General features: G+C 62.3%; 1 protein-coding gene across 1 annotated transcript in view; it reads right to left on the bottom strand.

Annotated features, from left to right (window-relative positions):
• The window catches only part of LOC147736930 (zinc finger protein 212-like), a 208,421-nt gene that overhangs the window by 86,441 nt on the left and 99,750 nt on the right, over positions 1-22,230 (bottom strand). The gene's annotated exons all lie outside the window — the stretch shown is intronic.

Here is a 22,230-nt window from a genome sequence, read left to right as displayed (position 1 = left end):
AGGAGCCCTGAAGGACGGGAGCTGCTGTCTGCGACCTGAGAGGAGCCATGAAGGACGGGAGCTGCTGTCTGTGACCTGAGAGGAGCCCTGAAGGACGGGAGCTGCTGTCTGTGACCTGAGAGGAGCCCTGAGGGACTGGAGCTGCTGTCTGTGACCTGAGAGGAGCCATGAAGGACGGGAGCTGCTGTCTGTGACCTGAGAGGGGCCATGAAGGACGGGAGCTGCCGTCTGTGACCTGAGAGGAGCCATGAAGGACGGGAGCTGCTGTCTGTGACCTGAGGAGCCCTGAAGGACGGGAGCTGCTGCCTGTGACCTGAGAGGGGCCATGAAGGACGGGAGCTGCTGCCTGTGACCTGAGAGGGGCCATGAAGGACGGGAGCTGCCGTCTGTGACCTGAGAGGAGCCATGAAGGACGGGAGCTGCTGTCTGTGACCTGAGGAGCCCTGAAGGACGGGAGCTGCTGCCTGTGACCTGAGAGGGGCCATGAAGGACGGGAGCTCCTGTCTGTGACCTTAGAGGGGCCCTGAAGGATGGGAGCTGCTGTCTGTGACCTGAGAGGGGCCATGAAGGACGGGAGCTGCTGTCTGTGACCTGAGGAGCCCTGAAGGACGGGAGCTGCTGCCTGCGACCTGAGAGGAGCCCTGAAGGACAGGAGCTGCTGTCTGTGACCTGAGAGGGGCCCTGAAAGATGGGAGCTGCTGTCTGTGACCTGAGAGGAGCCCTGAAGGACGGGAGCTGCTGTCTGTGACCTGAAAGGGGCCATGAAGGACGGGAGCTGCTGTCTGTGACCTGAGAGGAGCCCTGAAGGACGGGAGCTGCTGTCTGTGACCTGAGAGGGGGCCTGAAGGACGGGAGCTGCTGTCTGCGACCTGAGAGGAGCCCTGAAGGACAGGAGCTGCTGTCTGTGACCTGAGAGGGGCCATGAAGGACGGGAGCTGCCGTCTGTGACCTGAGAGGGGCCCTGAATGACGGGAGCTGCTGTCTGTGACCTGAGGAGCCCTGAAGGACAGGAGCTACTGTCTGCGACCTGAGAGGAGCCCTGAAGGACGGGAGCTGCTGTCTGTGACCTGAGAGGGGCCCTGAAGGACGGGAGTTGCTGCCTGTGACCTGAGAGGAGCCCTGAAGGACGGGAGCTGCTGTGTGACCTGAGAGGAGCCCTGAAGGATCGGAGCTGCTGTCTGTGACCTCAGAGGGGCCCTGAAGGGCGGGAGCTGCTGTCTGTGACCTCAGAGGAGCCCTGAAGGACGTGAGCTGCTGTCTGTGACCTGAGAGGAGACATGAAGGACGTGAGCTGCTGTCTGTGACCTGAGGAGCCCTGAAGGACGGGAGCTGCTGTCTGTGACCTGAGAGGGGCCATGAAGGACTGAACCTGACGTCTGTGACCTGAGGAGCCCTGAAGGAAAGGGAGCTGCTGTCTGTGGCCTGAGGAGCCCTGCAGGACGGGAGCTGCTGCCTGTGACCTGAGAGGAACCCTGAGGGACTGGACCTGCTGTCTGTGACCTGAGAGGGGCCCTAAAGGACGGGAGCTCCTGTCTGTGACCTGAGAAGAGCCCTAAAGGACGGGAGCTGCTGTCTGTGACCTCAGAGGGGCCATGAAGGACGGGAGCTGCTGTCTGCGACCTGAGAGGGACCATGAAGGACTGGACCTGCCGTCTGTGACCCGAGAGGAGCCCTGAAGGACGGGACCTGCCGTCTGTGACCTGAGAGGAGCCGTGAAGTACGGGAGCTGCCGTCTGTGACCTGAGAGGGGCCCTGAAGGACGGGAGCTGCTGTCTGTGACCTGAGGAGCCCTGAAGGACGGGAGCTGCTGTCTGTGACCTGAGAGGAGCCCTGAAGGACGTGAGCTGCTGTCTGTGACCTGAGAGGAGACATGAAGGACGGGAGCTGCTGTCTGTGACCTGAGAGGAGCCCTGAAGGACGTGAGCTGCTGTCTGTGACCTGAGAGGGGTCATGAAGGACTGAACCTGACGTCTGTGACCTGAGGAGCCCTGAAGGAAAGGGAGCTGCTGTCTGTGGCCTGAGGAGCCCTGCAGGACGGGAGCTGCTGCCTGTGACCTGAGAGGAACCCTGAGGGACTGGACCTGCTGTCTGTGACCTGAGAGGGGCCCTAAAGGACGGGAGCTCCTGTCTGTGACCTCAGAGGGTCCATGAAGGATGGGAGCTGCTGCCTGTGACCTGAGAAGAGCCCTAAAGGACGGGAGCTGCGGTCTGTGACCTCAGAGGGGCCATGAAGGACGGGAGCTGCTGTCTGCGACCTGAGAGGGACCATGAAGGACTGGACCTGCCGTCTGTGACCCGAGAGGAGCCCTGAAGGACGGGACCTGCCGTCTGTGACCTGAGAGGAGCCGTGAAGTACGGGAGCTGCCGCCTGTGACCTGAGAGGGGCCCTGAAGGACGGGAGCTGCTGTCTGTGACCTGAGGAGTCCTGAAGGACGGGAGCTGCGGTCTGTGACCTGAGGAGTCCTGAAGGACGGGAGCTGCTGTCTGTGACCTCAGAGGGGCCCTGATGGACGGGAGCTGCTGTCTGTGACCTGAGAGGAGCCCTGAAGGACGGGAGCTGCTGTCTGCGACCTGAGAGGGGCCATGAAGGACGGGAGCTGCTGTCTTGTGACCTGAGAGGAGCCCTGAAGTACGGGAGCTGCTGCCTGTGACCTGAGAGGAACCCTGAGGGACTGGACCTGCTGTCTGTGACCTGAGAGGGGCCCTGAGGGACTGGACCTGCTGCCTGTTACCTGAGAGGAGCCTTGAAGGACGGGAGCCGCAGTCTGTGACCTGAGAGGGGCCCTGAAGGACGGGAGCCGCAGTCTGTGACCTGAGAGGGGCCCTGAAGGACGGGAGCCGCAGTCTGTGACCTGAGAGGGGCCCTGAAGGACGGGAGCTGCTGTCTGCGAACTTAGAGGGGCCTTGAAGGACGGGAGCTGCTGTCTGTGACCTGAGAGGGGCCCTGAAGGACGGGAGCTGCTGTCTGTGACCTGAGAGGAGCCCTGAAGGACGGGAGCTGCTGTCTGTGACCTGAGAGGAGCCCTGAAGGACGGGAGCTGCTGTCTGTGACCTGAGAGGAGACCTGAAGGACGGGAGCTGCTGTCTGTGACCTGAGAGGGGCCCTGAAGGACGGGAGCTGCTGTCTGTGACCTGAGCCCTGAAGGAAAGGGAGCTGCCGTCCGTGACCTGAGAGGAGCCCTGATGGACGGGACCTGCCGTCTGTGACCTCAGAGGAGCCATGAAGGACGGGAGCTGCTGTCTGTGACCTGAGAGGGGCCATGAAGGACGGGAGCTGCTGTCTGTGACCTGAGGAGCCCTGAAGGACTGGACCTGCCATCTGTGACCTGAGGAGGCCTGAAGGACGGGACCTGCCATCTGTGACCTGAGGAGGCCTGAAGGACTGGACCTGCCATCTGTGACCTGACAGGAGCCCTGAAGGACGGGAGCTGCTGTCTGTGACCTGAGAGAAGCCCTGAAGGACGGGAGCTGCTGTCTGTGACCTGAGAGGAGCCCTGAAGGACGGGAGCTGCTGTCTGTAACCTGAGGAGCCATGAAGGACGGGAGCTGCTGTCTGTGACCTGAGAGGGGCCCTGAAGGACGGGAGCTGCTGTCTGTGACCTGAGAGGAGCCCTGAAGGACGGGAGCTGCTGTCTGTGACCTGAGAGGGGCCCTGAAGGACGGGAGCTGCTGTCTGTGACCTGAGCCCTGAAGGAAAGGGAGCTGCCGTCTGTGACCTGAGGAGCCCTGAAGGACGGGAGCTGCTGCCTGTGACCTGAGAGGGGCCATGAAGGACGGGAGCTGCTGTCTGTGACCTGAGAGGAGCCCTGAAGGACGGGAGCTGCTGTCTGTGACCTGAAAGGAGCCCTGAAGGACGGGAGCTGCTGTCTGTGATTTGAGAGGGGCCCTGAAGGACGGGAGCTGCTGTCTATGACCTGAGAGGGGCCCTGAAGGACGGGAGCTGCTGTCTGTGACCTGAGCCCTGAAGGAAAGGGAGCTGCCGTCTGTGACCTGAGGAGCCCTGAAGGACGGGAGCTGCTGCCTGTGACCTGAGAGGGGCCATGAAGGACGGGAGCTGCTGTCTGTGACCTGAGAGGAGCCCTGAAGGACGGGAGCTGCTGTCTGTGACCTGAAAGGAGCCCTGAAGGACGGGAGCTGCTGTCTGTGACCTGAGAGGGGCCATGAAGGACGGGAGCTGCTGTCTGTGACCTGAGAGGGGCCATGAAGGACGGGAGCTGCTGTCTGTGACCTGAGAGGGGCCATGAAGGACGGGAGCTGCTGTCTGTGACCTGAGAGGAGCCCTGAAGGACGGGAGCTGCTGTCTGTGACCTGAGGAGTCCTGAAGGACGGGAGCTGCCGTCTGTGACCTGAGAGGGGCCCTGAAGGACGGGAGCTGCCGTCTGTGACCTGAGGAGTCCTGAAGGACGGGAGCTACTGTCTGCGACCTGAGAGGGGCCATGAAGGACGGGAGCTACTGTCTGCGACCTGAGAGGGGCCCTGAAGGACGGGAGCTGCTGTCTGTGACCTGAGAGGGGCCCTGAAGGACGGGAGCTGCTGTCTGTGACCTGAGAGGGACCCTGAATGACTGGGCCTGCCGTCTGTGACCTGAGAGGGGCCCTGAAGGACGGAAGCTGCTGTCTGTGACCTGAGAGGAACCCTGAGGGACTGGAGCTGCTGTCTGTGACCTGAGAGGGGCCCTGAAGGACTGGACTTCCCGTCTGTGACCTGAGAGGGGCCCTGAAGGACGGGAGCTACTGTCTGCGACCTGAGAGGGGCCTTGAAGGACAGGAGCTACTGTCTGTGACCTGAGAGGGGCCCTGAAGGACGGGAGCTGCTGTCTGTGACCTGAGAGGGGCCCTGAAGGACGGGAGCTGCCGTCTGTGACCTGAGAGGGGCCCTGAAGGACGGGAGCTGCCGTCTGTGACCTGAGAGTGGCCATGAAGGACAGGAGCTACTGTCTGTGACCTGAGGAGCCCTGAAGGACGGGAGCTGCTGTCTGTGACCTGAGGAGCCATGAAGGATGGGGGCTGCTGTCTGTGACCTGAGAGGGGCCCTGAAGGACGGGAGCTGCCGTCTGTGACCTGAGAGGGGCCCTGAAGGACGGGAGCCGCAGTCTGTGACCTGAGAGGGGCCCTGAAGGACGGGAGCCGCAGTCTGTGACCTGAGGAGCCCTGAAGGACGGGAGCTGCTGTCTGTGACCGGAGGAGCCCTGAAGGACGGGAGCTACTGTCTGTGACCTGAGGAGCCCTGAAGGACGGGAGCTGCTGTCTGTGACCTGAGAGGGGCCCTGAAGGACGGGAGCTGCTGTCTGTGACCTGAGAGGGGCCCTGAAGGACAGGAGCTGCTGTCTGCGACCTGAGAGGAGCCCTGAAGGATGGGAGCTGCTGTCTGTGACCTGAGAGGGGCCCTGAAGGACGGGAGCTGCTGCCTGTGACCTGAGAGGGGCCATGAAGGACAGGAGCTACTGTCTGTGACCTGAGAGGAGCCATGAAGGATGGGAGCTGCCGTCTGTGACCTGAGAGGGGCCCTGAAGGACGGGAGCTGCTGTCTGTGACCTGAGAGGGGCCCTGAAGGACGGGAGCTGCTGTCTGTGAGCTGAGAGGGGCCCTGAAGGACGGGAGCTGCTGTCTGTGACCTGAGAGGAGCCATGAAGGACGGGAGCTGCTGTCTGTGACCTGAGAGGGGCCCTGATGGACGGGAGCTGCTGTCTGTGACCTGAGAGGGGCCCTGTAGGACGGGAGCTGCTGTCTGTGACCTGAGGAGCCCTGAAGGACGGGAGCTGCTGTCTGTGACCTGAGGAGCCATGAAGGATGGGGGCTGCTGTCTGTGACCTGAGAAGAGCCTTGAACAACGGGAGCTGCTGTCTGCGACCTGAGAGGGGCCCTGAAGGACGGGAGCTGCTGTCTGTGACCTGAGAGGAGCCCTGAAGGACGGGAGCTGCTGTCTTTCACCTGAGAGGAGCCCTGAAGGACGGGAGCTACTGTCTGCGACCTGAGAGGGGCCATAAAGGACGGGAGCTACTGTCTGCGACCTGAGAGGGGCCATGAAGGACGGGAGCTGCTGTCTGTGACCTGAGAGGGGCCCTGAAGGATGGGAGCTACTGTCTGTGACCTGAGGAGCCCTGAAGGACGGGAGCTACTGTCTGCGACCTGAGAGGGGCCATGAAGGACGGGAGCTGCTGTCTGTGACCTGAGAGGGGCCCTGAAGGACGGGAGCTACTGTCTTTCACCTGAGAGGAGCCCTGAAGGACGGGAGCTGTTGTCTGTGACCTGAGAGGGGCCATGAAGGACGGGAGCTGCTGTCTGTGACCTGAGAGGGGCCCTGAAGGACGGGAGCTACTGTCTTTCACCAGAGAGGAGCCCTGAAGGATGGGAGCTGTTGTTTGTGACCTGAGAGGAGTCCTGAAGGATGGGAGCTACTGTCTGCGACCTGAGAGGGGCCATGAAGGACGGGAGCTACTGTCTGCGACCTGAGAGGGGCCATGAAGGACGGGAGCTACTGTCTGCGACCTGAGAGGGGCCATGAAGGACGGGAGCTACTGTCTGCGACCTGAGAGGGGCCCTGAAGGACGGGAGCTGCTGTCTGTGACCTGAGAGGGTCCATGAAGGATGGGAGCTGCTGTCTGTGACCTGAGAGGGGCCCTGAAGGACGGGAGCTGCTGTCTGTGACCTGAGAGGGACCCTGAATGACTGGACCTGCCGTCTGTGACCTGAGAGGGGCCCTGAAGGACGGAAGCTGCTGTCTGTGACCTGAGAGGAACCCTGAGGGACTGGAGCTGCTGTCTGTGACCTGAGAGTGGCCCTGAAGGACTGGACTTCCCGTCTGTGACCTGAGAGGGGCCATGAAGGACGGGAGCTACTGTCTGCGACCTGAGAGGGGCCCTGAAGGACGGGAGCTGCTGTCTGTGACCTGAGAGGGGCCCTGAAGGACGGGAGCTGCTGTCTGTGACCTGGGAGGGACCCTGAATGACTGGGCCTGCCGTCTGTGACCTGAGAGGGGCCCTGTAGGACGGGAGCTGCTGTCTGTGACCTGAGGAGCCCTGAAGGACGGGAGCTGCTGTCTGTGACCTGAGAGGGGCCCTGTAGGACGGGAGCTGCTGTCTGTGACCTGGGAGGGGCCCTGAAGGACGGGAGCTGCTGTCTGTGACCTGAGAGGAGCCCTGAAGGACGGGAGCTGCTGTCTGTCACCTGAGAGGGGCCCTGAAGGATGGGAGCTGCTGTCTGTGACCTGAGAGGGGCCCTGAAGGACGGGAGCTGCTGTCTGTGACCTGAGAGGAGCCCTGAAGGACGGGAGCTGCTGTCTGTGACCTGAGAGGAGCCCTGAAGGACGGGAGCTGCTGTCTGTGACCTGAGGAGCCATGAAGGATGGGGGCTGCTGTCTGTGACCTGAGAAGAGCCTTGAACAACGGGAGCTGCTGTCTGCGACCTGAGAGGGGCCCTGAAGGACGGGAGCTGCTGTCTGTGACCTGAGAGGAGCCCTGAAGGATGGGAGCTGCTGTCTTTCACCTGAGAGGAGCCCTGAAGGACGGGAGCTACTGTCTGCGACCTGAGAGGGGCCATGAAGGACGGGAGCTACTGTCTGCGACCTGAGAGGGGCCATGAAGGACGGGAGCTGCTGTCTGTGACCTGAGAGGGGCCCTGAAGGATGGGAGCTACTGTCTGTGACCTGAGGAGCCCTGAAGGACGGGAGCTACTGTCTTTCACCTGAGAGGAGCCCTGAAGGACGGGAGCTGTTGTCTGTGACCTGAGAGGGGCCATGAAGGACGGGAGCTGCTGTCTGTGACCTGAGAGGGGCCCTGAAGGACGGGAGCTACTGTCTTTCACCAGAGAGGAGCCCTGAAGGACGGGAGCTGTTGTCTTTCACCTGAGAGGAGCCCTGAAGGACGGGAGCTACTGTCTGCGACCTGAGAGGAGCCCTGAAGGATGGGAGCTGCTGTCTTTCACCTGAGAGGAGCCCTGAAGGACGGGAGCTACTGTCTGCGACCTGAGAGGGGCCATGAAGGACGGGAGCTACTGTCTGCGACCTGAGAGGGGCCATGAAGGACGGGAGCTGCTGTCTGTGACCTGAGAGGAGCCATGAAGGACGGGAGCTGCTGTCTGTGACCTGAGAGGAGCCATGAAGGACGGGAGCTGCTGTCTGTGACCTGAGAGGGGCCATGAAGGACGGGAGCTGCCGTCTGTGACCTGAGAGGAGCCATGAAGGACGGGAGCTGCTGTCTGTGACCTGAGAGGGGGCCTGAAGGACGGGAGCTGCTGTCTGCGACCTGAGAGGGACCCTGAATGACGGGAGCTGCTGTCTGTGACCTGAGGAGCCCTGAAGGACGGGAGCTGCTGTCTGTGACCTGAGAGGAGCCCTGAAGGACAGGAGCTGCTGTCTGTGACCTGAGAGGGGCCCTGAAGGATGGGAGCTGCTGTCTGTGACCTGAGAGGAGCCCTGAAGGACGGGAGCTGCTGTCTGTGACCTGAAAGGGGCCATGAACGACGGGAGCTGCTGTCTGTGACCTGAGAGGAGCCCTGAAGGACGGGAGCTGCTGTCTGTGACCTGAGAGGGGGCCTGAAGGACGGGAGCTGCTGTCTGCGACCTGAGAGGAGCCCTGAAGGACAGGAGCTGCTGTCTGTGACCTGAGAGGGGCCCTGAAGGACGGGAGTTGCTGCCTGTGACCTGAGAGGAGCCCTGAAGGACGGGAGCTGCTGTGTGACCTGAGAGGAGCCCTGAAGGATCGGAGCTGCTGTCTGTGACCTCAGAGGGGCCCTGAAGGGCGGGAGCTGCTGTCTGTGACCTCAGAGGAGCCCTGAAGGACGTGAGCTGCTGTCTGTGACCTGAGAGGAGACATGAAGGACGTGAGCTGCTGTCTGTGACCTGAGGAGCCCTGAAGGACGGGAGCTGCTGTCTGTGACCTGAGAGGGGCCATGAAGGACTGAACCTGACGTCTGTGGCCTGAGGAGCCCTGCAGGACGGGAGCTGCTGCCTGTGACCTGAGAGGAACCCTGAGGGACTGGACCTGCTGTCTGTGACCTGAGAGGGGCCCTAAAGGACGGGAGCTCCTGTCTGTGACCTGAGAAGAGCCCTAAAGGACGGGAGCTGCTGTCTGTGACCTCAGAGGGGCCATGAAGGACGGGAGCTGCTGTCTGCGACCTGAGAGGGACCATGAAGGACTGGACCTGCCGTCTGTGACCCGAGAGGAGCCCTGAAGGACGGGACCTGCCGTCTGTGACCTGAGAGGAGCCGTGAAGTACGGGAGCTGCCGTCTGTGACCTGAGAGGGGCCCTGAAGGACGGGAGCTGCTGTCTGTGACCTGAGGAGCCCTGAAGGACGGGAGCTGCTGTCTGTGACCTGAGAGGAGCCCTGAAGGACGTGAGCTGCTGTCTGTGACCTGAGAGGAGACATGAAGGACGGGAGCTGCTGTCTGTGACCTGAGAGGAGCCCTGAAGGACGTGAGCTGCTGTCTGTGACCTGAGAGGGGTCATGAAGGACTGAACCTGACGTCTGTGACCTGAGGAGCCCTGAAGGAAAGGGAGCTGCTGTCTGTGGCCTGAGGAGCCCTGCAGGACGGGAGCTGCTGCCTGTGACCTGAGAGGAACCCTGAGGGACTGGACCTGCTGTCTGTGACCTGAGAGGGGCCCTAAAGGACGGGAGCTCCTGTCTGTGACCTCAGAGGGTCCATGAAGGATGGGAGCTGCTGCCTGTGACCTGAGAAGAGCCCTAAAGGACGGGAGCTGCGGTCTGTGACCTCAGAGGGGCCATGAAGGACGGGAGCTGCTGTCTGCGACCTGAGAGGGACCATGAAGGACTGGACCTGCCGTCTGTGACCCGAGAGGAGCCCTGAAGGACGGGACCTGCCGTCTGTGACCTGAGAGGAGCCGTGAAGTACGGGAGCTGCCGTCTGTGACCTGAGAGGGGCCCTGAAGGACGGGAGCTGCTGTCTGTGACCTGAGGAGTCCTGAAGGACGGGAGCTGCGGTCTGTGACCTGAGGAGTCCTGAAGGACGGGAGCTGCTGTCTGTGACCTCAGAGGGGCCCTGATGGACGGGAGCTGCTGTCTGTGACCTGAGAGGAGCCCTGAAGGACGGGAGCTGCTGTCTGCGACCTGAGAGGGGCCATGAAGGATGGGGGCTGCTGTCTGTGACCTGAGAAGAGCCTTGAACAACGGGAGCTGCTGTCTGCGACCTGAGAGGGGCCCTGAAGGACGGGAGCTGCTGTCTGTGACCTGAGAGGAGCCCTGAAGGATGGGAGCTGCTGTCTTTCACCTGAGAGGAGCCCTGAAGGACGGGAGCTACTGTCTGCGACCTGAGAGGGGCCATGAAGGACGGGAGCTACTGTCTGCGACCTGAGAGGGGCCATGAAGGACGGGAGCTGCTGTCTGTGACCTGAGAGGGGCCCTGAAGGATGGGAGCTACTGTCTGTGACCTGAGGAGCCCTGAAGGACGGGAGCTACTGTCTGCGACCTGAGAGGGGCCATGAAGGATGGGAGCTGCTGTCTGTGACCTGAGAGGGGCCCTGAAGGACGGGAGCTACTGTCTTTCACCTGAGAGGAGCCCTGAAGGACGGGAGCTGTTGTCTGTGACCTGAGAGGGGCCATGAAGGACGGGAGCTGCTGTCTGTGACCTGAGAGGGGCCCTGAAGGACGGGAGCTACTGTCTTTCACCAGAGAGGAGCCCTGAAGGACGGGAGCTGTTGTCTTTCACCTGAGAGGAGCCCTGAAGGACGGGAGCTACTGTCTGCGACCTGAGAGGAGCCCTGAAGAATGGGAGCTGCTGTCTTTCACCTGAGAGGAGCCCTGAAGGACGGGAGCTACTGTCTGCGACCTGAGAGGGGCCATGAAGGACGGGAGCTACTGTCTGCGACCTGAGAGGGGCCATGAAGGACGGGAGCTGCTGTCTGTGACCTGAGAGGGGCCCTGAAGGACGGGAGCTACTGTCTGCGACCTGAGAGGGGCCATGAAGGACGGGAGCTGCAGTCTGTGACCTGAGAGGAGCCCTGAAGGACGGGAGCTGCTGTCTGCGACCTGAGAGGAGCCCTGAAGGACGGGAGCTGTTGTCTGTGACCTGAGAGGGGCCATGAAGGACTGAACCTGGCGTCTGTGACCTGAGGAGCCCTGAAGGACGGGAGCTGCTGTCTGTGACCAGAGAGGAGCCCTGAAGGACGGGAGCTGCTGTCTGTGACCTGAGAGGGGCCCTAAAGGACGGGAGCTCCTGTCTGTGACCTCAGAGGGTCCATGAAGGACGGGAGCTGCTGCCTGTGACCTGAGAAGAGCCCTAAAGGACGGGAGCTGCTGCCTGTGACCTCAGAGGGGCCATGAAGGACGGGAGCTGCTGTCTGCGACCTGAGAGGGACCATGAAGGACTGGAGCTGCTGTCTGTGACCTGAGGGGCCATGAAGGACGGGAGCTGCGGTCTGTGACCTGAGAGGTGCCCTGAAGGATGGGGGCTGCTGTCTGTGACCCGAGAGGAGCCCTGAAGGACGGGACCTGCCGTCTGTGACCCGAGAGGAGCCCTGAAGGACGGGAGCGGCTGTCTGTGACCTTAGAAGAGCCCTGAAGGACGGGAGCTGCTGTCTGCGACCTGAGAGGGGCCCTGAAGGACGTGAGCTGCTGTCTGTGACCTGAGAGGAGCCCTGAAGGACGGGAGCTGCGGTCTGTGACCTGAGAGGGGCCCTGAAGGATGGGGGCTGCTGTCTGTGACCCGAGAGGAGCCCTGAAGGACGGGACCTGCTGTCTGTGACCTGAGAGGGGCCATGAAGGACGGGAGCTGCTGTCTGTGACCTGAGAGGAGCCCTGAAGGACGGGAGCTGCTGTCTGTGACCTGAGAGGGGCCCTGAAGGACGGGAGCTGCCGTCTGTGACCTGAGAGAGGAGCCCTGAAGGACGGGAGCTGCGGTCTGTGACCTGAGAGGGGCCATGAAGGACGGGAGCTGCTGCCTGTGACCTGAGAGGAGCCTGAAGGACGGGACCTGCCGTCTGTGACCTGAGAGGGGCCATGAAGGACGGGAGCTGCTGTCTTGTGACCTGAGAGGAGCCGTGAAGTACGGGAGCTGCTGCCTGTGACCTGAGAGGAACCCTGAGGGACTGGACCTGCTGTCTGTGACCTGGGAGGGGCCCTGAGGGACTGGACCTGCTGCCTGTTACCTGAGAGGAGCCTTGAAGGACGGGAGCCGCAGTCTGTGACCTGAGAGGGGCCCTGAAGGACGGGAGCCGCAGTCTGTGACCTGAGAGGAGCCCTGAAGACGGGAGCTGCTGTCTGTGACCTGAGAGGGGCCATGAAGGACGGGAGCTGCTGTCTGTGACCTGAGAGGGGCCATGAAGGACGGGAGCTGCTGTCTGTGACCTGAGGAGCCCTGAAGGACGGGAGCTGCTGTCTGTGACCTGAGGAGCCATGAAGGACGGGAGCTGCTGTCTGTGACCTGAGAGGAGCCCTGAAGGACGGGAGCTGCTGTCTGTGACCTGAGAGGAGCCCTGAAGACGGGAGCTGCTGTCCGTGACCTGAGAGGGGCCATGAAAGACGGGAGCTGCTGTCTGTGACCTGAGGAGCCCTGAAGGATGGGAGCTGCTGTCTGTGACCGGAGGAGCCCTGAAGGACGGGAGCTGCTGTCTGTGACCTGAGAGGGGCCATGAAGGACGGGAGCTGCTGTCTCTGACCTGAGAGGGGCCATGAAGGATGGGAGCTGCTGTCTGTGACCTGAGAGGAGCCCTGAAGGACGGGAGCTGCTGTTTGTCACCTGAGAGGAGCCCTGAAGGACGGGAGCTGCTGTCTATGACCTGAGAGGAGCCCTGAAGGACTGAACCTGACGTCTGTGACCTGAGAGGAGCCCTGAAGGAAAGGGAGCTGCTGTCTGTGACCTCAGAGGAGCCCTGAAGGACGGGAGCTGCTGTCTGTGACCTGAGAGGGGCCATGAAGGAAAGGGAGCTGCCGTCTGTGACCTGAGAGGGGCCCTGAAGGACGGGAGCTGCTGTCTGTGACCTGAGAGGAGCCCTGAGGACGGGAGCTGCTGTCTGTGACCGGAGGAGCCATGAAGGACGGGAGCTGCTGCCTGTGACCTGAGAGGGGCCCTGAAGGATGGGAGCTGCTGTCTGCGACCTGAGAGGAGCCCTGAAGGACGGGAGCTGTTGTCTGTGACCTGAGAAGGGCCATGAAGGACTGGAAATGCCGTCTGTGACCTGAGAGGAGCCCTGAAGGACGGGACCTGCTGTCTGTGACCTGAGGAGCCCTGAAGGACGGGAGCTGCTGTTTGTGACCTGAGAGGAGCCCTTAAGGACGGGAGCTGCTGTCTGTGACCTGAGAGGAGCCCTGAAGGACGTGAGCTGCTGTCTGTGACCTTAGAGGGGCCATGAAGGACGGGAGCTGCCGTCTGTGACCTGAGAGGGGCCATGAAGGACGGGAGCTGCCGTCTGTGACCTGAGAGGGGCCCTGAAGGACGGGAGCTGCTGTCTGTGACCTGAGAGGGGCCCTGAAGGACGGGAGCCGCAGTCTGTGACCTGAGAGGGGCCCTGAAGGACGGGAGCCGCAGTCTGTGACCTGAGGAGCCCTGAAGGACGGGAGCTGCTGTCTGTGACCGGAGGAGCCCTGAAGGACGGGAGCTACTGTCTGTGACCTGAGGAGCCCTGAAGGACGGGAGCTGCTGTCTGTGACCTGAGAGGGGCCCTGAAGGACGGGAGCTGCTGTCTGTGACCTGAGAGGGGCCCTGAAGGACAGGAGCTGCTGTCTGCGACCTGAGAGGAGCCCTGAAGGATGGGAGCTGCTGTCTGTGACCTGAGAGGGGCCCTGAAGGACGGGAGCTGCTGCCTGTAACCTGAGAGGGGCCATGAAGGACAGGAGCTACTGTCTGTGACCTGAGAGGAGCCATGAAGGATGGGAGCTGCCGTCTGTGACCTGAGAGGGGCCCTGAAGGACGGGAGCTGCTGTCTGTGACCTGAGAGGGGCCCTGAAGGACGGGAGCTGCTGTCTGTGAGCTGAGAGGGGCCCTGAAGGACGGGAGCTGCTGTCTGTGACCTGAGAGGAGCCATGAAGGACGGGAGCTGCTGTCTGTGACCTGAGAGGGGCCCAGAAGGACGGGAGCTGCTGTCTGTGACCTGAGAGGGGCCATGAAGGACGGGAGCTGCTGTCTGTGACCTGAGAGGAGCCCTGAAGGACGGGAGCTGCTGTCTGTGACCTGAGGAGCCATGAAGGACAGGAGCTGCTGTCTGCGACCTGAGAGGAGCCCTGAAGGACGGGAGCTGCTGTCTGCGACCTGAGAGGAGCCCTGAAGGATGGGAGCTGCTGTCTGTGACCTGAGAGGGGCCCTGAAGGACGGGAGCTACTGTCTGTGACCTGAGAGGGGCCATGAAGGACGGGAGCTGCTGTCTGGGACCTGAGAGGAGCCCTGAAGGACGGGAGCTGCTGTCTGCGACCTGAGAGGAGCCATGAAGGACGGGAGCTGCTGTCTGTGACCTGAGAGGAGCCCTGAAGGACGGGAGCTGCTGTCTGTGACCTGAGAGGAGCCCTGAGGGACTGGAGCTGCTGTCTGTGACCTGAGAGGAGCCATGAAGGACGGGAGCTGCTGTCTGTGACCTGAGAGGGGCCATGAAGGACGGGAGCTGCCGTCTGTGACCTGAGAGGAGCCATGAAGGACGGGAGCTGCTGTCTGTGACCTGAGGAGCCCTGAAGGACGGGAGCTGCTGCCTGTGACCTGAGAGGGGCCATGAAGGACGGGAGCTGCTGCCTGTGACCTGAGAGGGGCCATGAAGGACGGGAGCTGCCGTCTGTGACCTGAGAGGAGCCATGAAGGACGGGAGCTGCTGTCTGTGACCTGAGGAGCCCTGAAGGACGGGAGCTGCTGCCTGTGACCTGAGAGGGGCCATGAAGGACGGGAGCTCCTGTCTGTGACCTTAGAGGGGCCCTGAAGGATGGGAGCTGCTGTCTGTGACCTGAGAGGGGCCATGAAGGACGGGAGCTGCTGTCTGTGACCTGAGGAGCCCTGAAGGACGGGAGCTGCTGCCTGCGACCTGAGAGGAGCCCTGAAGGACAGGAGCTGCTGTCTGTGACCTGAGAGGGGCCCTGAAGGATGGGAGCTGCTGTCTGTGACCTGAGAGGAGCCCTGAAGGACGGGAGCTGCTGTCTGTGACCTGAAAGGGGCCATGAAGGACGGGAGCTGCTGTCTGTGACCTGAGAGGAGCCCTGAAGGACGGGAGCTGCTGTCTGTGACCTGAGAGGGGGCCTGAAGGACGGGAGCTGCTGTCTGCGACCTGAGAGGAGCCCTGAAGGACAGGAGCTGCTGTCTGTGACCTGAGAGGGGCCATGAAGGACGGGAGCTGCCGTCTGTGACCTGAGAGGGGCCCTGAATGACGGGAGCTGCTGTCTGTGACCTGAGGAGCCCTGAAGGACAGGAGCTACTGTCTGCGACCTGAGAGGAGCCCTGAAGGACGGGAGCTGCTGTCTGTGACCTGAGAGGGGCCCTGAAGGACGGGAGTTGCTGCCTGTGACCTGAGAGGAGCCCTGAAGGACGGGAGCTGCTGTGTGACCTGAGAGGAGCCCTGAAGGATCGGAGCTGCTGTCTGTGACCTCAGAGGGGCCCTGAAGGGCGGGAGCTGCTGTCTGTGACCTCAGAGGAGCCCTGAAGGACGTGAGCTGCTGTCTGTGACCTGAGAGGAGACATGAAGGACGTGAGCTGCTGTCTGTGACCTGAGGAGCCCTGAAGGACGGGAGCTGCTGTCTGTGACCTGAGAGGGGCCATGAAGGACTGAACCTGACGTCTGTGACCTGAGGAGCCCTGAAGGAAAGGGAGCTGCTGTCTGTGGCCTGAGGAGCCCTGCAGGACGGGAGCTGCTGCCTGTGACCTGAGAGGAACCCTGAGGGACTGGACCTGCTGTCTGTGACCTGAGAGGGGCCCTAAAGGACGGGAGCTCCTGTCTGTGACCTGAGAAGAGCCCTAAAGGACGGGAGCTGCTGTCTGTGACCTCAGAGGGGCCATGAAGGACGGGAGCTGCTGTCTGCGACCTGAGAGGGACCATGAAGGACTGGACCTGCCGTCTGTGACCCGAGAGGAGCCCTGAAGGACGGGACCTGCCGTCTGTGACCTGAGAGGAGCCGTGAAGTACGGGAGCTGCCGTCTGTGACCTGAGAGGGGCCCTGAAGGACGGGAGCTGCTGTCTGTGACCTGAGGAGCCCTGAAGGACGGGAGCTGCTGTCTGTGACCTGAGAGGAGCCCTGAAGGACGTGAGCTGCTGTCTGTGACCTGAGAGGAGACATGAAGGACGGGAGCTGCTGTCTGTGACCTGAGAGGAGCCCTGAAGGACGTGAGCTGCTGTCTGTGACCTGAGAGGGGTCATGAAGGACTGAACCTGACGTCTGTGACCTGAGGAGCCCTGAAGGAAAGGGAGCTGCTGTCTGTGGCCTGAGGAGCCCTGCAGGACGGGAGCTGCTGCCTGTGACCTGAGAGGAACCCTGAGGGACTGGACCTGCTGTCTGTGACCTGAGAGGGGCCCTAAAGGACGGGAGCTCCTGTCTGTGACCTCAGAGGGTCCATGAAGGATGGGAGCTGCTGCCTGTGACCTGAGAAGAGCCCTAAAGGACGGGAGCTGCGGTCTGTGACCTCAGAGGGGCCATGAAGGACGGGAGCTGCTGTCTGCGACCTGAGAGGGACCATGAAGGACTGGACCTGCCGTCTGTGACCCGAGAGGAGCCCTGAAGGACGGGACCTGCCGTCTGTGACCTGAGAGGAGCCGTGAAGTACGGGAGCTGCCGTCTGTGACCTGAGAGGGGCCCTGAAGGACGGGAGCTGCTGTCTGTGACCTGAGGAGTCCTGAAGGACGGGAGCTGCGGTCTGTGACCTGAGGAGTCCTGAAGGACGGGAGCTGCTGTCTGTGACCTCAGAGGGGCCCTGATGGACGGGAGCTGCTGTCTGTGACCTGAGAGGAGCCCTGAAGGACGGGAGCTGCTGTCTGCGACCTGAGAGGGGCCATGAAGGACGGGAGCTGCTGTCTTGTGACCTGAGAGGAGCCCTGAAGTACGGGAGCTGCTGCCTGTGACCTGAGAGGAACCCTGAGGGACTGGACCTGCTGTCTGTGACCTGAGAGGGGCCCTGAGGGACTGGACCTGCTGCCTGTTACCTGAGAGGAGCCTTGAAGGACGGGAGCCGCAGTCTGTGACCTGAGAGGGGCCCTGAAGGACGGGAGCCGCAGTCTGTGACCTGAGAGGGGCCCTGAAGGACGGGAGCCGCAGTCTGTGACCTGAGAGGGGCCCTGAAGGACGGGAGCTGCTGTCTGCGAACTTAGAGGGGCCTTGAAGGACGGGAGCTGCTGTCTGTGACCTGAGAGGGGCCCTGAAGGACGGGAGCTGCTGTCTGTGACCTGAGAGGAGCCCTGAAGGACGGGAGCTGCTGTCTGTGACCTGAGAGGAGCCCTGAAGGACGGGAGCTGCTGTCTGTGACCTGAGAGGAGACCTGAAGGACGGGAGCTGCTGTCTGTGACCTGAGAGAGGCCCTGAAGGACGGGAGCTGCTGTCTGTGACCTGAGCCCTGAAGGAAAGGGAGCTGCCGTCCGTGACCTGAGAGGAGCCCTGATGGACGGGACCTGCCGTCTGTGACCTCAGAGGAGCCATGAAGGACGGGAGCTGCTGTCTGTGACCTGAGAGGGGCCATGAAGGACGGGAGCTGCTGTCTGTGACCTGAGGAGCCCTGAAGGACTGGACCTGCCATCTGTGACCTGAGGAGGCCTGAAGGACGGGACCTGCCATCTGTGACCTGAGGAGGCCTGAAGGACTGGACCTGCCATCTGTGACCTGACAGGAGCCCTGAAGGACGGGAGCTGCTGTCTGTGACCTGAGAGAAGCCCTGAAGGACGGGAGCTGCTGTCTGTGACCTGAGAGGAGCCCTGAAGGACGGGAGCTGCTGTCTGTAACCTGAGGAGCCATGAAGGACGGGAGCTGCTGTCTGTGACCTGAGAGGGGCCCTGAAGGACGGGAGCTGCTGTCTGTGACCTGAGAGGAGCCCTGAAGGACGGGAGCTGCTGTCTGTGACCTGAGAGGGGCCCTGAAGGACGGGAGCTGCTGTCTGTGACCTGAGCCCTGAAGGAAAGGGAGCTGCCGTCTGTGACCTGAGGAGCCCTGAAGGACGGGAGCTGCTGCCTGTGACCTGAGAGGGGCCATGAAGGACGGGAGCTGCTGTCTGTGACCTGAGAGGAGCCCTGAAGGACGGGAGCTGCTGTCTGTGACCTGAAAGGAGCCCTGAAGGACGGGAGCTGCTGTCTGTGATTTGAGAGGGGCCCTGAAGGACGGGAGCTGCTGTCTATGACCTGAGAGGGGCCCTGAAGGACGGGAGCTGCTGTCTGTGACCTGAGCCCTGAAGGAAAGGGAGCTGCCGTCTGTGACCTGAGGAGCCCTGAAGGACGGGAGCTGCTGCCTGTGACCTGAGAGGGGCCATGAAGGACGGGAGCTGCTGTCTGTGACCTGAGAGGAGCCCTGAAGGACGGGAGCTGCTGTCTGTGACCTGAAAGGAGCCCTGAAGGACGGGAGCTGCTGTCTGTGACCTGAGAGGGGCCATGAAGGACGGGAGCTGCTGTCTGTGACCTGAGAGGGGCCATGAAGGACGGGAGCTGCTGTCTGTGACCTGAGAGGGGCCATGAAGGACGGGAGCTGCTGTCTGTGACCTGAGAGGAGCCCTGAAGGACGGGAGCTGCTGTCTGTGACCTGAGGAGTCCTGAAGGACGGGAGCTGCCGTCTGTGACCTGAGAGGGGCCCTGAAGGACGGGAGCTGCCGTCTGTGACCTGAGGAGTCCTGAAGGACGGGAGCTACTGTCTGCGACCTGAGAGGGGCCATGAAGGACGGGAGCTACTGTCTGCGACCTGAGAGGGGCCCTGAAGGACGGGAGCTGCTGTCTGTGACCTGAGAGGGGCCCTGAAGGACGGGAGCTGCTGTCTGTGACCTGAGAGGGACCCTGAATGACTGGGCCTGCCGTCTGTGACCTGAGAGGGGCCCTGAAGGATGGAAGCTGCTGTCTGTGACCTGAGAGGAACCCTGAGGGACTGGAGCTGCTGTCTGTGACCTGAGAGGGGCCCTGAAGGACTGGACTTCCCGTCTGTGACCTGAGAGGGGCCCTGAAGGACGGGAGCTACTGTCTGCGACCTGAGAGGGGCCTTGAAGGACAGGAGCTACTGTCTGTGACCTGAGAGGGGCCCTGAAGGACGGGAGCTGCTGTCTGTGACCTGAGAGGGGCCCTGAAGGACGGGAGCTGCCGTCTGTGACCTGAGAGGGGCCCTGAAGGACGGGAGCTGCCGTCTGTGACCTGAGAGTGGCCATGAAGGACAGGAGCTACTGTCTGTGACCTGAGGAGCCCTGAAGGACGGGAGCTGCTGTCTGTGACCTGAGGAGCCATGAAGGATGGGGGCTGCTGTCTGTGACCTGAGAAGAGCCTTGAACAACGGGAGCTGCTGTCTGTGACCTGAGAGGGGCCCTGAAGGACGGGAGCTGCTGTCTGTGACCTGAGAGGGGCCCTGTAGGACGGGAGCTGCTGTCTGTGACCTGAGGAGCCCTGAAGGACGGGAGCTGCTGTCTGTGACCTGAGGAGCCATGAAGGATGGGGGCTGCTGTCTGTGACCTGAGAAGAACCTTGAACAACGGGAGCTGCTGTCTGCGACCTGAGAGGGGCCCTGAAGGACGGGAGCTGCTGTCTGTGACCTGAGAGGAGCCCTGAAGGACGGGAGCTGCTGTCTTTCACCTGAGAGGAGCCCTGAAGGACGGGAGCTACTGTCTGCGACCTGAGAGGGGCCATAAAGGACGGGAGCTACTGTCTGCGACCTGAGAGGGGCCATGAAGGACGGGAGCTGCTGTCTGTGACCTGAGAGGGGCCCTGAAGGATGGGAGCTACTGTCTGTGACCTGAGGAGCCCTGAAGGACGGGAGCTACTGTCTGCGACCTGAGAGGGGCCATGAAGGACGGGAGCTGCTGTCTGTGACCTGAGAGGGGCCCTGAAGGACGGGAGCTACTGTCTTTCACCTGAGAGGAGCCCTGAAGGACGGGAGCTGTTGTCTGTGACCTGAGAGGGGCCATGAAGGACGGGAGCTGCTGTCTGTGACCTGAGAGGGGCCCTGAAGGACGGGAGCTACTGTCTTTCACCAGAGAGGAGCCCTGAAGGATGGGAGCTGTTGTTTGTGACCTGAGAGGAGTCCTGAAGGATGGGAGCTACTGTCTGCGACCTGAGAGGGGCCATGAAGGACGGGAGCTACTGTCTGCGACCTGAGAGGGGCCATGAAGGACGGGAGCTACTGTCTGCGACCTGAGAGGGGCCATGAAGGACGGGAGCTACTGTCTGCGACCTGAGAGGGGCCCTGAAGGACGGGAGCTGCTGTCTGTGACCTGAGAGGGTCCATGAAGGATGGGAGCTGCTGTCTGTGACCTGAGAGGGGCCCTGAAGGACGGGAGCTGCTGTCTGTGACCTGAGAGGGACCCTGAATGACTGGACCTGCCGTCTGTGACCTGAGAGGGGCCCTGAAGGACGGAAGCTGCTGTCTGTGACCTGAGAGGAACCCTGAGGGACTGGAGCTGCTGTCTGTGACCTGAGAGTGGCCCTGAAGGACTGGACTTCCCGTCTGTGACCTGAGAGGGGCCATGAAGGACGGGAGCTACTGTCTGCGACCTGAGAGGGGCCCTGAAGGACGGGAGCTGCTGTCTGTGACCTGAGAGGGGCCCTGAAGGACGGGAGCTGCTGTCTGTGACCTGGGAGGGACCCTGAATGACTGGGCCTGCCGTCTGTGACCTGAGAGGGGCCCTGTAGGACGGGAGCTGCTGTCTGTGACCTGAGGAGCCCTGAAGGACGGGAGCTGCTGTCTGTGACCTGAGAGGGGCCCTGTAGGACGGGAGCTGCTGTCTGTGACCTGGGAGGGGCCCTGAAGGACGGGAGCTGCTGTCTGTGACCTGAGAGGAGCCCTGAAGGACGGGAGCTGCTGTCTGTCACCTGAGAGGGGCCCTGAAGGATGGGAGCTGCTGTCTGTGACCTGAGAGGGGCCCTGAAGGACGGGAGCTGCTGTCTGTGACCTGAGAGGAGCCCTGAAGGACGGGAGCTGCTGTCTGTGACCTGAGAGGAGCCCTGAAGGACGGGAGCTGCTGTCTGTGACCTGAGGAGCCATGAAGGATGGGGGCTGCTGTCTGTGACCTGAGAAGAGCCTTGAACAACGGGAGCTGCTGTCTGCGACCTGAGAGGGGCCCTGAAGGACGGGAGCTGCTGTCTGTGACCTGAGAGGAGCCCTGAAGGATGGGAGCTGCTGTCTTTCACCTGAGAGGAGCCCTGAAGGACGGGAGCTACTGTCTGCGACCTGAGAGGGGCCATGAAGGACGGGAGCTACTGTCTGCGACCTGAGAGGGGCCATGAAGGACGGGAGCTGCTGTCTGTGACCTGAGAGGGGCCCTGAAGGATGGGAGCTACTGTCTGTGACCTGAGGAGCCCTGAAGGACGGGAGCTACTGTCTTTCACCTGAGAGGAGCCCTGAAGGACGGGAGCTGTTGTCTGTGACCTGAGAGGGGCCATGAAGGACGGGAGCTGCTGTCTGTGACCTGAGAGGGGCCCTGAAGGACGGGAGCTACTGTCTTTCACCAGAGAGGAGCCCTGAAGGACGGGAGCTGTTGTCTTTCACCTGAGAGGAGCCCTGAAGGACGGGAGCTACTGTCTGCGACCTGAGAGGAGCCCTGAAGGATGGGAGCTGCTGTCTTTCACCTGAGAGGAGCCCTGAAGGACGGGAGCTACTGTCTGCGACCTGAGAGGGGCCATGAAGGACGGGAGCTACTGTCTGCGACCTGAGAGGGGCCATGAAGGACGGGAGCTGCTGTCTGTGACCTGAGAGGGGCCCTGAAGGACGGGAGCTACTGTCTGCGACCTGAGAGGGGCCATGAAGGACGGGAGCTGCAGTCTGTGACCTGAGAGGAGCCCTGAAGGACGGGAGCTGCTGTCTGCGACCTGAGAGGAGCCCTGAAGGACGGGAGCTGTTGTCTGTGACCTGAGAGGGGCCATGAAGGACTGAACCTGGCGTCTGTGACCTGAGGAGCCCTGAAGGACGGGAGCTGCTGTCTGTGACCAGAGAGGAGCCCTGAAGGACGGGAGCTGCTGTCTGTGACCTGAGAGGGGCCCTAAAGGACGGGAGCTCCTGTCTGTGACCTCAGAGGGTCAATGAAGGACGGGAGCTGCTGCCTGTGACCTGAGAAGAGCCCTAAAGGACGGGAGCTGCTGCCTGTGACCTCAGAGGGGCCATGAAGGACGGGAGCTGCTGTCTGCGTCCTGAGAGGGACCATGAAGG

The sequence above is a fragment of the Lissotriton vulgaris genome, chromosome 1_1, assembly GCF_964263255.1.
Source record: "Lissotriton vulgaris chromosome 1_1, aLisVul1.2, whole genome shotgun sequence".
Taxonomy (NCBI): Eukaryota; Metazoa; Chordata; class Amphibia; order Caudata; family Salamandridae; genus Lissotriton; species Lissotriton vulgaris.
This window is presented reverse-complemented; position numbering and strand designations above follow the sequence as displayed.